General features: G+C 34.7%; 1 protein-coding gene across 1 annotated transcript in view; it reads right to left on the bottom strand.

Annotated features, from left to right (window-relative positions):
• Positions 1-13360, bottom strand: part of LOC125315459 (putative disease resistance protein At3g14460) — a 707586-nt gene that overhangs the window by 490154 nt on the left and 204072 nt on the right. The window lies entirely within an intron of this gene.

The following is a 13360-nucleotide window of genomic DNA, read 5'->3' as shown; positions in this document are numbered from 1 at the left end:
TTGAAAAACGATAACCTAACTTTCAAATTTGACTATTGAAGGGGATCGTTTTCTTTTTTTTTCAGTTAAATGTAGGTTCACCGATATAATCATGTATAGGTCGATCTAGAATATTTCATTTAGGATGCGTTTGTTTCACTAAAGGCTTCATAATAAAAAGAAAATATTTTTCAAGAAGAATAATTTATTTTTATTTCTTTGGTGGTTAAGAGATAATAGATTTCTTCTTGCCATACGGTGAAACTGTTTTCCCTCAATCTAAGTTTGTTTTTTTTCTTTCAATTCATGGAAAACATTCTCAGTGGATCTTTGAAAATAATATCCCAGATGTTGTTACCATGGTGAACTTGGGATTGACGGATGATTTTTTTTTTTTTTTGTTTCGATTGTTTTCTGACTTTATTTCATGTTTAAATTTTTGGATAGTATGAAAATTGATGTTGAAATCCCCGACTGAACTAACAAATATTTTGATGATCGCTTAAGTATTCGATAAGAATGTGGAAACTTATTCGTAGAAGATGGATATTCTGCCCGTATTGTCCTGATATGAGATTCGGACTAGTGATTTCTTTTGGAGATATTCATGTTTTCAAATATTCATAACTTATGTACAAATTATATATATATAAAAAAAAAGGCATGAATATAGGTCGATGTCCAAATATTTGAAACTCAACCCACACAGATTATTTTGATATATTAGATACTACAACAGACTTAATTTGGCTTGAAATCTTGTGATTGTGCTTGATTAATAGCTAATAGACTCATAGAAACTTACTTAAAATTTTGGACGACCGAGCCCGCCAATTTTATGGATTAACAGGCGAACCGAAATCGGGCATCGAGAGGGCATGGCCTTGAAGAGGTTCATGAGCCGATTGGAAGTATGATTAGAACTTAAAACATATCTCTTATTATCTTATATAGAGTCTTTGAACTTGTAACCCAATTATCACAATTTCAGGGTAATCAGTGATAATAACCAAACAATCTTACGATCTGATCCGCGTGCTTTGGTGGGTTGTTCATTTTAGTCCCTGAAAAAGAGTAGTTTGTCAAATAATTTTTGCTTTTGCAGCGCCAGTTTTGACCTGTAGTTGGAATTTAAACTTTGCTGCTTCTTCTTCTTCTTCCACGAGGAGTTTGTGCAGAGCAAATGCTTCCCCTCCCGTGACATGTCCACCCACTCTTTTGACATTTGGTGCGTGGAAAAGTGTAGAGAAGATGTTTGCCGTCTTCAATGGGAGGCATGAAAGCGAATATACCTCTCTAGTTTTCTCCATTTGCAAGTCTTCTTCAATGGAGTCAATTATGGGGAAAAGAAGCAGAAGAGAAAATGAAAATAAAATGAAAAAAATAAAGAAAGAAAGAAAGAAAGAAAGGATAAATAGGTGATTTTGAATAAATGTGGATTTCATTTAGCCAGACAAATGAATTTGGCGATGACTATAAGGACATGAATAACTGGAGTGGTTTTCACAATGTATGGATGCGTGAGCTCCAGGGAGGCTAATATTTGAATAAGATGTGAATTTCTCATGCAAATTTAAATTGAATTGGACTAATTATGCGACGTGAGATGATTCGATGATTATGACGGCACTTATGATTTTCACGAACCTCGATTTTTGCAAGGTCACGACTCTAGAAACCTCTTTTTATTAACGAGGAAAGAGGCGATTTTTAGATCGTGCAATGTCAATTGATTTCAGATTTTGGCGTCCACGGAGGGCAATGTCGCTGTTGCGGTCGTGATCGGGAGCAATTTTCATTAAGTAATTTTATGACGTAAGCACATAGCACAACCATAATGCCCTTGCCGTCTCTAAGGATTTTCTTTAAATAATTTTGTGACGTAAGCGCATAGGTAATTTGGCCCGACGAAATAATTTTGTCGACTGTTTCTTTGACTTTCAAACGTGTTTCACTTTGACAAAGAATCAATTGGGGTAACGCAAGCCCACCACGTGTCCAATGCAAGAATCTTTATGACGTAAGCACATAGCATAATCATAATGCCCTTGCCGTCTCTAAGGATTTTATCGAAGGTTGGAGAGAAAGAAACACACCCACTTCTCCGTCGCTCTCGAGCATCTTCATAAAAAATAAAAATAAAGTACACATAAAAAGTATTCCTTATTATTATTATATTCACAAAAATATTACATGACCTCAAAAAGCTCGTCTAAATTTAGGCTCCATTTAATTTGCAAAAATAAGTAGTTTATAAAATATATATTTTTTAAAATGACTTCTTATATCGCTCGAAATAATCAAGCAATAATTTTTTTTTATTATCGATAATAACTTATGCCTAAATATTATTGTCCATGGAAAAAAATACTCTTTTTTCGTTCTTTTTTTGTTAGACACACGAATAATTATTTTTAGAAACATATTTTCAAATTGTATATTTTTTGCGAAAAACAAAACTAGAAACATAAGCTCTCCATATGGAATTTTTTTTCCAAATTTCAAAAAGTGGAAAGGAGAAGAGATCAAGTGTGACACCTCCTCCCAACCCAACACGTTGATAGCTTATCAAACGGTGCAAATTTGACAATCATATTGGAAGAAAGAGAGAAAAAATCTTCATTTTGACTTTTTGTTGGAGACCAAAGAATTCCACTTCTCCGACCAGACCCACATGTGGTTAGGTCTTGTGTGATCTCACCCTGTCTGGATTTTTCTGTAGGAAAGTTCTGCTCAGGTTCAACTGAAAAAAAAATGGTTTTTTTTTTCAAAGCGACTTGTTTTGAACGTTAAGTGAATTGACAGGGGCTAATAATGCCAAATTAGCCAACGCGCTATGCTTGTACCAATCAAAGCATTTGAGAGTGGGCCAGTGTCCAATGCGAGGCGCACATCCCAAGAACATTATAATCACAATTAGAAACGCTTTAACATACGAGATCAGAGGATTGGCACGCCTAGTTTGGAATCGATGGAACTTGATGCGGAATGATGACGATTCGAAACTTGGGCACTTCTTCTTTTTGTTGGGGTTATCTTACATCGGTTGTAGAAGGTGCTGGCGGTCGATTTATAAGTGTGAATGAAAGTCTCATCCTTTCAGCTAGCTTTTGGGATGAAAGATGCCTTAGACCACCTAACACTTGTATCGTAGTATAGGTTACCAACAAGTCTGGACCCAACAGATACACACTCGAGATACAAGTTATTGCGGCTCTAACCTAGGGCCCGATGTGTGAGGAAGAGATTGTTGAGTTTATCTTTGATTGGTTGTGGAAGGGGCTGATAATCGATTTATAAGTTTGAGGAAAAGCCTCATCCTTTTAGCTAGTTTTTGGGATGAAAGAGGCCCAAGACCACCTAACACTTTATTCCCTCGTTGGAACACCGGCTGAATGAGAAACAACTCATGAACGATACGTTTATAAGTTCTCTCATCACAAGTCGGGTCCAACTCGGCCACACCGTCCAACCCATATTAAAACTAATTAAGAATCGTTGTATCATACCTTAATAGACAAACCCCGTTAAATGGTAAATATTAATTTTAATTAATTTAGCCCATATAAAAAAAATCTAACATTGAAACCCCGCAAGTTTAACGGATTTTCCTTAAAAACTTATGTATGATCGATGATCAAAAGAAATCATAGATTTTTGTTTAAAAGATAAAAGTGTTCTCTCAAGTCTCGTATGGGTTTTGTTTATCGTTACTTGTATGACTTGATTACAAAGCTAATCGAAAGTATATAACTTGAATTTCATGTATAACGGAGAAACAATTGAGTTTTGACAAAAAGAAAACCGTGAATTTCAAATTTTAGTCATTGAAAGCCAATCGAAATTTCTCCTTAAATCAGTCATCGGTTAGCCTTTAATTGTGTATTGAATGTAATCTTGTAGGTCTTATTAATCTAGAGAATTTGGAAATTACGGATGTTGATTATGGTTTTTTTTTTTTTGTTATCTTTTCATGGTTCGGTTCTTCGATAATATGAAAATCAATGTTGAAAATCCCTCAAATATATTGTGATGATCACAGAGATATTAGATAGTTCTTTCGGTGAATGTAGAAACTTAATGCATAGACAATGGATGTTCTACCCGATATTGTCCCGATACGGGATTTGGACTATTGATTTGATTCGGAAAAATTCATGTTTCGAAAAATTTTCATATGCAAATCAAGCTCATCGAGACCCAAATATTCGAGACTCAACTCATGGATATTATGTTGATACATCTCACATTATAACAAACCCGATTTTTGGCTTGAAATCTTCTAATCGTGCTCGATCAATAGCTGATCAAATGTTGACACACATATTATCTTACTTAAAAGATATCGTATATAGACACACACGCATGAGACAGCTATTGTTATGGATTAACGGGTTAGCGAGATTGGGAACCGACTCGCTGGATTGAAAAGGTCTAGGAGCTTTATTGCAATCATGTTTGGAACTGAATTATGTTTCTTGTAAAGTGTCTTTAAACTTGTAACCTAAATATCACATTTTCTTGGTGGAATCTCCGTTTTCGTGTCCCTGTCGCGGTATCAATATTCAATTAGCTTCTGAGAATAATGTACCGTGAGATTAATGATGTGTATTATTGTAATAGTTAACCCGACAATCTTAGGCCTACCACATGTGCCAAACCTGCCAACCGACTGGGGTTCTCCCATGTGACACCTTACGCACATTGATGATAATTAAATATCAGCATATATTGTCTAGTGGATACGTGTCCCATAAAAAAAAATTAAAAAAAATAATAAAAATGAAAAGAGAAAGAAAACAGTCAGAGCAGGTATAAAGAATATTTATTGGAGGGATCTTGGAACTTGTAATTTTATCTTTCTGAGAAAATAGTTGGGGAGAAAAGTTATAGATCAACGTGAATACGTGTGAATAAGTAAATTTTTTACATTTGTACTTGATGTACTTGTAGTCTTTTTTATGGGCTAAAATACATTACAAGTGCTAAAACTTGTGTATGACACTCACTTTAATGTCAAAACCTTTAAAACGATAACTTAAGTGTCAAATATTTTGAAACACTCATTTCATAGCCAACTCCGAATTGAGCTGACATGGCTTGCTAGAAATTCGAAGTGGTTTATTTTTTTTTATTAATATTTGAGCTAACGTGGCTCATCGGAGTTGACACTTAAGTGATCTTTTTTAAAAAAATTTGGTACTTAAGTGATCGTTTTAAAAGTTTTGACACCAAAGTGATCATTTATTTTAAAAAAAATGGTACTTAAGTGATTTTTTTTTTAAAGTCTTGATACTAAAGTGAGTATCGGACACAAATTTTGACATTTATATTATACTTAAGCCCTTTTAGATGCACATGGATTTTTTCTTTTTTGTGTGTAGATTTTAGGAAATTAGGAAATATTTTATGTGGGTGATAAAGATGATTCCTCTTCTCATCTCTCCTTGATAAGTCCCCCACCTGATGTTCTCATGCTTCTCTAATAAGTTAACAAAGTCTCGTTCGACTGTTCAAGTTAATTGGTGAGGTTTCAAAAGTTGTGTAGGAGCTTCTGGGTAATTGTGTCATTTGCCAGCTAATTTGACTATGTTTCTCATCCCTAATTAATCAAAATATAGAGACACTCGAGGACGCAAAATTAAGATTTTGGTCCCTGGACTTTGGCGTGTTCTTCATTTTAGTCCCTAAATGAGTACATACTAATTACTTTGCTAAAGCACACTTTATACATCTGATCTCTACACAAGGAGGCGACACCGATAGCATAATCGGTATGAAGAAGATTTGTTGACGTATGAGAGGAGAGTGTGAAACCACCTCCCGGCCCAACACATGGTTGATAGCTTATCAAAACAGTGCAGATTTGACAAGCCACATTCGAAGAAAGTGAGGAGAAGTCTTCTCTTTGACCTTTTTTTTTTTGTTTTTTGGAGCCGTACGGATTCAACATCTCGGGCCAGAGCACGTGGGGGGTTGGGGTTGGTCTTTTGATCCCACGTGATACGCTATCTGGGGCTTTCCATCTTGAAAATTCTGCTTTCATTTTCAACTGAAGAAACTGTTTTTTCGATTTTTCAAAGCAACTTGTTTTGAACGTTAAGTGAGTTGCAAAGAGCTAATCATGCCAAATTAGCCAGCGCTATTCTTGTACCAACCAAACCATTTGAGAGTGGTTAGTAGTATTGAAATCCCCACAATCTTAATGGATTTTTCCCTTACAAATTTTAGTATGCATGCTCGAAAGATATCTTAAATTTTGTGCATCGTAACTTGTATGGTTTGGTTACGATTCTAATCGAAAGTATAAAACTCGAATTTCATGGAGGATTGAGGAGGAATCGAGTTTTGACAAAGACAACCGTAGTTTTCGAGTTTAGTCATTGAAAGTGGATCGAAGTTTCTTTTTTAATCAATCGTAGGTCGGCCTTTTAACGTGCATTGAATATAATCTTATATATCTTGTTAATTTAGACATTTTGAAATTATAGATAATTACCTATGTTTTTTTTGTTATCTTTTCATGGTTCATTTACGAATAACACGAAAATCAATGTCGGAATCCCTAAAAATATAAATTGTGATGATCTTAGAGATACCCTATAAATTTTCTCCCTGAGCATAAAAACCACCGTAGAAGATAGGGTATTCTACCCGATATTGTCCTGATACGGGATTTGGACTATTTCATTTGGAGATATTCATGGTCCTAAGATTTTCGTAAACAGATTAAGCTCATCGAGATCCAAATAGTCGAGACTCAATTCATGGAAATTATTTTGATATAACACATATTATGACAAATCGATTTTTGTCTTGAAATCTTCTGATTGTGCACTAATCAAGTATATATTTTAAAAAACACGGTACTAGTTGACTTGATATATAATAGGACGATCGAGACAACTAATATTTATGGATTAGTGGGCCAACAAAATTGGGAATCGACTGCCTTGACTCAAAAATGGTTTGGGAGCTGATTGCAATCATGTTTATAACTTAATTAAACTTGTAACCGAACTATCACATCTTCTTGGTGGAATCTCAATTTCTTGTCTCTCTGTCACGGTATCAACATTTAATTAGCTTCGGAGAATAATGTATTGCGACATTAATTATGTCTATTGTGCAATAGTTAACCAAACAATCTTAGGCCTACCACATGTGCTAAACTGCCAACCGACTGGGGTCCTCGCATGTGACACCTTGCACAAATTGACGTAATTAAATATCAGCATAAATTTTCTGGTGGACACGTGTCCAAGCAAAAAATATATTAAGAAATGATAAAAATGAATGTCTAATTAATCAAAATTAAGTTAACGAAAGTTCATTAGAATGTTCAAGTTAATTGGTAAGGTTTCACAATTTGTGTAGGAGCTTCTGGGTAAATTGTGTTATTTGCCAGGTAATTCACTATATTTTTAATCCCTAATTAATCAAGAATTAAGAAAAACTCAAGGATGCAAAATTAAGATTTTGGTCCCTGGACTTTGGCGTGTTCTTCATTTTAGTCCCTAAATGAGTACATACTGATTAGTTTGATACTGTACAGACGTTTCAAAGTGGACTTTATACATCTGATCTCTACACAAGAAGGCGACACCGATAGCATAAGTGAAAAATGTTTTTCTCGTCCATGAAACTATGTAGGCACAACTATATCATTTGTTAGAGAATGTTCTTCAAAGTTTTTTTTTTTTTTTTTTTGCAAGACAATTGAGCCCTAGAGAGAAACTAAGATGTGAACAATCTACTTTGGTGGGTTGGTCATTCTAGTCCCAAAATGAGTAGTTTGTCATTGCAGTGACAGTTTTGACATGTAGCTGGAATTAAACTTTGCTGCTTCTTCTTCTTCTTCCATGAGTGGTTTTCACAACCTCAATTCTTGCGAGTATCGACTCTAGAAATCCCTTTCATCAATGAGGAAAGAGCGGATATTAGATCTTGCAAGGTTAAGTGATTTTAGATCTGGCATCACCCAAGAGCCGCGACGCTACGGTGGTCGGGTGGTCGCGATCACCTAGCCCCTCCTCTATGACCTTTGTCGGTGTGACCCGGGGCTTGCATAAGGACACTATGAGGATGGGAGAAAGAGTGAGAAAGGAGCAACACATATGCACACATATATGTACACGATTATTACTGAGCTTTCAAATGTTACCCCTTTGGAAAAGAATGGACTAAGGTAAGCAACTGACCAAAAAAAAAAAAAAATCTAAGGTAGCAAGTGCATCATGCCCAATGCAAGAATCTTATGACGTGAGCAAAAAGAATCGATCGGATCGGGAAGCGCTCGGTTTGATCCCATCGAAGCGATTTTTGGTTCCATAAAATTGAAATCGGTAATTGTCGATTTGGTTCCCGGTTCCAAAAGTGGAACCGTCCACCCGAGCCCGATCGATTGTTTTTTTTAATTTAAATTTAAATTTTATTTCTTAAAAATTTTTAACGAAGCCATTTAAACTCTTAATTATTATGGTACTTCTACACATTTAAAATGCGAATATATATTTCAAGCATGTACAATCGTTTCCTCTAGACCGCTTGTTCAAGTTCCGGGTAACTCCGGTTCGGGAACCGATCACAAGCGTCTTCATATGAATAAAACAAACATCAAAAGTCTTCCTTATTATTGTTTATATTCACAAATTTATGGAGCCACGTCCGTACTTACATGACCTTAGAAAATCTCGACATGATTTAGTCTTCGTTTCTTTTAGGAAATAAATGATTCCTAAGAATGATAGTCAATGGAAAAGTTTTAATACTAATAACAATTTATGTCTAAATATTTTCGCGACCGATTCTTCATTTTCATAAGCAGTACAAGTAATTAATTTTAAAAAAAATAATTTTCAAATTATTTATTTTTTACGAAATAAACGAAACATCAAAAAAGAAACATAAACCGTCGATGTGGAAATTTTACAAATTCCAAAAAGTTAAAAAGAGAGGAGATCGAGTGTGAAACCACCTCCCGACCCAACACAGGGTTTTTTTCCAAAATAATTTTTTAAAAATAAAATATTTACAAAAATATTTTTTAAAAATAAATATTTACGGATTTGGATCTCGCTATGCGATTGGGTTGCCGAGCGAGAGCCGCTTGGCAACCCAACCGCCGAGCAAGGGGCTGGGCCCACCCCAATCCCTTGCTCGACAGTCCAACCGCCGAGCAGCTCTTGCTCAGTAGGCCCACCGCCGAGCAAGGCAGAAACTGGGCCCTTGTTTTTTTTTTTTTTTTTTGTAAATTTCGTATTTTTTTAATTATTGATACTTAGAATATTTATTTTATTTATAATTTTTTTCTCGTGAAGCTTATAAAATTTATAACATTATTAGCAATAATTAATGTAAATATTTATTAAGATCTATAATTAATAAATAATGTTGTGATATAATGTAATATAGTCGCAAGAATATGTTGGAAACCGCAATAATAAATAAATGGGAAACCGCAGAAAAAGAGTTAAAAACCGCATGGAAAGATTAAAAACCAAAGCAAAAGAGTGGAAAAGAGTAAAGAAAAGACAAAACTTTGGAAGATCATATCTCATCGCTCGGGCGTCTGTTTGAGATGATTTTTTTTTTATTTCACGTAATTTTTCGAGACAAATCCATTGGCAAACGGAAATATTTACGTTCTTTTGCTGCTATTTTTGTTGGCCAATGGATTTGTCTCAAAAAATTACGTGAAAAAAAAAAAAGTCGTCTCAAACGAGCGTCCGAGCAATAAGATATGCTCTTCCAAAATTTTGCCCTTTCTTTACTCGTTTCTACTCTTTGTCTGCAGCTTTTAATCTTTCCATGCGGTTTTTAACTCTTTTGTTGCGATTTCCTATCTATAAGTATTTACATTAATTATTGCTAATAATGTTATAAATATAAGCTTCACAAGAAAAAAATTATAAATAAAATAAACATTCTAAGTATCAATAATTAAAAAAAAAATACGAAATTTACAAAAAAAAATGGTTCCGGTGGCCTTGCTCGGCAGTGGGCCCGCCGAGCGAGGCCCAAATCCGTAAATATTTATTTTTAAAAAATAATTTTGTAAATATTTTTTTTAAAAAAATTATTTTGAAAAAAAAACCCCCCAACACATGGTTGATAGCTAGCTTATCAAAACGGTGCAGATTTGACAAATCACAATGGAAGAGAGAGAGGAGAAGTCTTCATTTCGACTTTTTTTTTTTTTGGGAGCCGTACGAATTCAACATCTCGGACCAGACCACGTGGGGGGTTCGGTCTTATGATCCCACGTGATACGCTATCTAGGGCTTTCCGTCTTGAAAATTCTGCTTTCATTTTCAACTAAAAAAACTGCTTGTTCGTTTTTTTTTAAAAGCAACTTGTTTTGACCGTTAAGTGAGTTGAAAAGAGCTAATAATGACAAATTACCCAGCGCTATACTTGTGCCAACCAAACCATTTGAGAGTGGTTAGTGTTGAAATCCCCACAATCTTAACCGATTTTTTCCTTACAAACTTTAGTATGTTCGAAAGATGTCTTAAATTTTGTGCATCGTAGCTCGTATGGCTTGATTACGATGCTAATCGAAAGTATAAAACTCGAATTTCATGGAGGATCGAAAAGGAATCGAGTTTTGAAAAAGACGACTGTAGTTTTCGAGTTTAGTCATTGAAAGTGGATCGAATTTCATCGTAACCTATGTTTTTTTTGTTATCTTTTCATGGTTCATTTACGGATAACATGAAAATCAATGTCGGAATCCCTAAAAATATAAATTGTGATGATCATAGAGACATTCTATAAGTTCTCTCCCTGAGCATAAAAACCACCGTAGAAGATAGGATATTCTACCCAATATTGTCCCGATATGGGATTTGGACTATTTCATTTGGAGATATTTATGGTCCTAAATTTTCGTATACAGATCAAGCTCATCGAGATCCAAATATTCGAGACTTAGTTCATGGATATTATTTTGATATAACACATATTATGACAAACCGATTTTTGTCTTGAAATCTTCCGATCGTGCGCTAATCAAGTATATATTTTAAAAGAAACGGTAGTAGTTGACTTGATATATAATTGGACGATCAAGACAACTAATATATACGGATTAGTGGGCTAACGAAATGGGGAATCGACTGCCTTGTCTTGAAAAAGGTTTGGGAGCTTATTGCAATCATGTTTAGAACTTAATTAGACTTGTAACCTAACTATCACATCTTCTTGGTGGAATCTCAATTTTTTGTCTCTCTGTCACGGTATCAACATTTAATTAGCTTCCGAGAATAATGTGTTGCGAGGTTAATTATGTCTATTGTGCAATAGTTAACCAAACAATCTTAGGCCTACCACATGTGCTAAACTGCCAACCGACTGGGGTCCTCCCATGTGACACCTTACACAAATTAATGATGATTAATATCAGAATAAATTTGTCCAGTGGACACGTGTCCAAGCAAAAACAAAAGAAATAAAAAATCAAAATGAATATGTGCGATTAATAAATTATTTTTTGTTTTCTTTGTACTTGATGTACTTGTAGTCTTTTGATACACATGGATTTTTTTTTATACAAAATTTTGGGAAATTAGGAAATATTTTATGTGGGTGATAAGATGATTCCTCTTCTCATCACTCCTTGATAAGTCCCCCACCTCATGCTTCTATCGTAAGTTATCAAATGTTCATTGGAGTATTTGGTAAGGTTTCACAAGTTGTGTAGGTAATTGTGTTATTTATCATCTTATTCACTATGTATCTAATTCCTAATTAATCAAAATTAAGAAAAACTCGAGGACGAAAACCAAGATTTTGGTCCCTGCATTTTGGTGTGCTCTTGATTGTAGCCGCTGATCGAGTACGCCATTATTATTTTGCTCTCTTAGAAACTTGTCAGATACTTATGGTATAATTGGTATGAAAAAGATTTGTTAATTCATGAAAAGTACTCCACAAATTTAATCTTAATATCGTATCTATTGGTTTTTTTTGTCCGAAATATTTCCATTCAAATCCAAAGTCTTGATAGCTTATCAATGGTCTCGATCTTGGAGCACGAAGAACTTTGACTTTCTCTTTTGAAGGAAGACGTAAAAAAGGAAGAAGGCACTTTCATATAAACTCCATGTGCATGATGGTGCGCCCACATGACCCGCTCCCTGGACTTCTCCATAAACAAATAATTCTTGTTCAGCTTCACCTGAATTCCCATTTGCAATCACAAACTTTTATAGTTTCATATTGATAAAAGCACACCTCAAATATCAATATTTATGTACAGCGCTCGCTTTAATGCCAATATTTTTTTTTATCACTTAAATGCCAATATTTTTGAAAAATGATTATTTAAATGCCTACTCCGATGAGGTCGTCGGAATTTCTTGCCGTCAGCATTAAAGTGATCGTTTTTTCTCCAATTTGGCACTAAAAGTAATCATTTTTTAGATCACTTAAGTGTCATTTTTTTTGAAAAATAATTATTTAAGTGCCAACTCCCGTGAGGTCGCCGAAATTCCTTGCCGTTGGCACGAAAGTGATCGTTTTTTCTCCGATTTGGCACTTAAGTGATCCCAAAAAAAATATTGACATCAAGTTAAGTGCCTATACAAATATTGGCACTTGAGATGTCCTTACGCCATTTTATATCTATTAAAGAAACGCATTATATTAAAAATAATAATTATAAGATAATGGGGACGAAATTGAGCAGATTTTTTTTATCGTGGTCCTCCTTCCAAAAGTTGAATTCTGGGAAAAGAATCATAAATGAAAGAAGACTTTTTGCAGTGGGGTTGGGCACTTGGGCTTCCTGTCGCTCTGTAATGGACAAAGCCATGATAAATGTTTCTTGGTATCATCTGATAAGTCGTACATTTCATGTCAACAGTTAATGTCAGAACGAAATCTTACACCCACCCCCATGGACCAAACTTACAACCGCAAAATTGGGGCCCTACCACGTGACTTCCTAATTAAAAAAATAAAATAAAAAAAGACTATAGATCATAAATCAACGATAAACTGTCCATAGAAGAAGAAGAAAAAAGAAATCATAAAATGAGGATGCAGTGGGGACTTGCATTGGACCACTAAAGGAAATGAAATAAATGAAAGCTTGGTCTTAAAAGTTTAGAAATGAAGAAGAGAGATTTTCATCTCGATATCGGTTCAATGGTTAAGGAATAGAGGAGGAATAGAGGTATTTTGTGTGGATTTAGCACATGGCACGGATTCGATTCTCCAAATCATTTCATATTTGGGCCATTTACCCTGGCTTTTGCTTGCGCCCGCTGAGTTTTTGATATTTTGTAGGATATTTCGTCAGTTTCAGACTCCTTTTTTTTTTTTTTAATTTAATTTGGGCATCTCTGTTAAAAGAAAAGGAGAGAGATTGACTTCT

Source organism: Rhodamnia argentea, chromosome 6, assembly GCF_020921035.1.
Source record: "Rhodamnia argentea isolate NSW1041297 chromosome 6, ASM2092103v1, whole genome shotgun sequence".
NCBI lineage: Eukaryota > Viridiplantae > Streptophyta > Magnoliopsida > Myrtales > Myrtaceae > Rhodamnia > Rhodamnia argentea.
The sequence above is the reverse complement of the archived record's forward strand: the minus strand, read 5'-3'. Positions and strand labels throughout refer to the sequence as shown.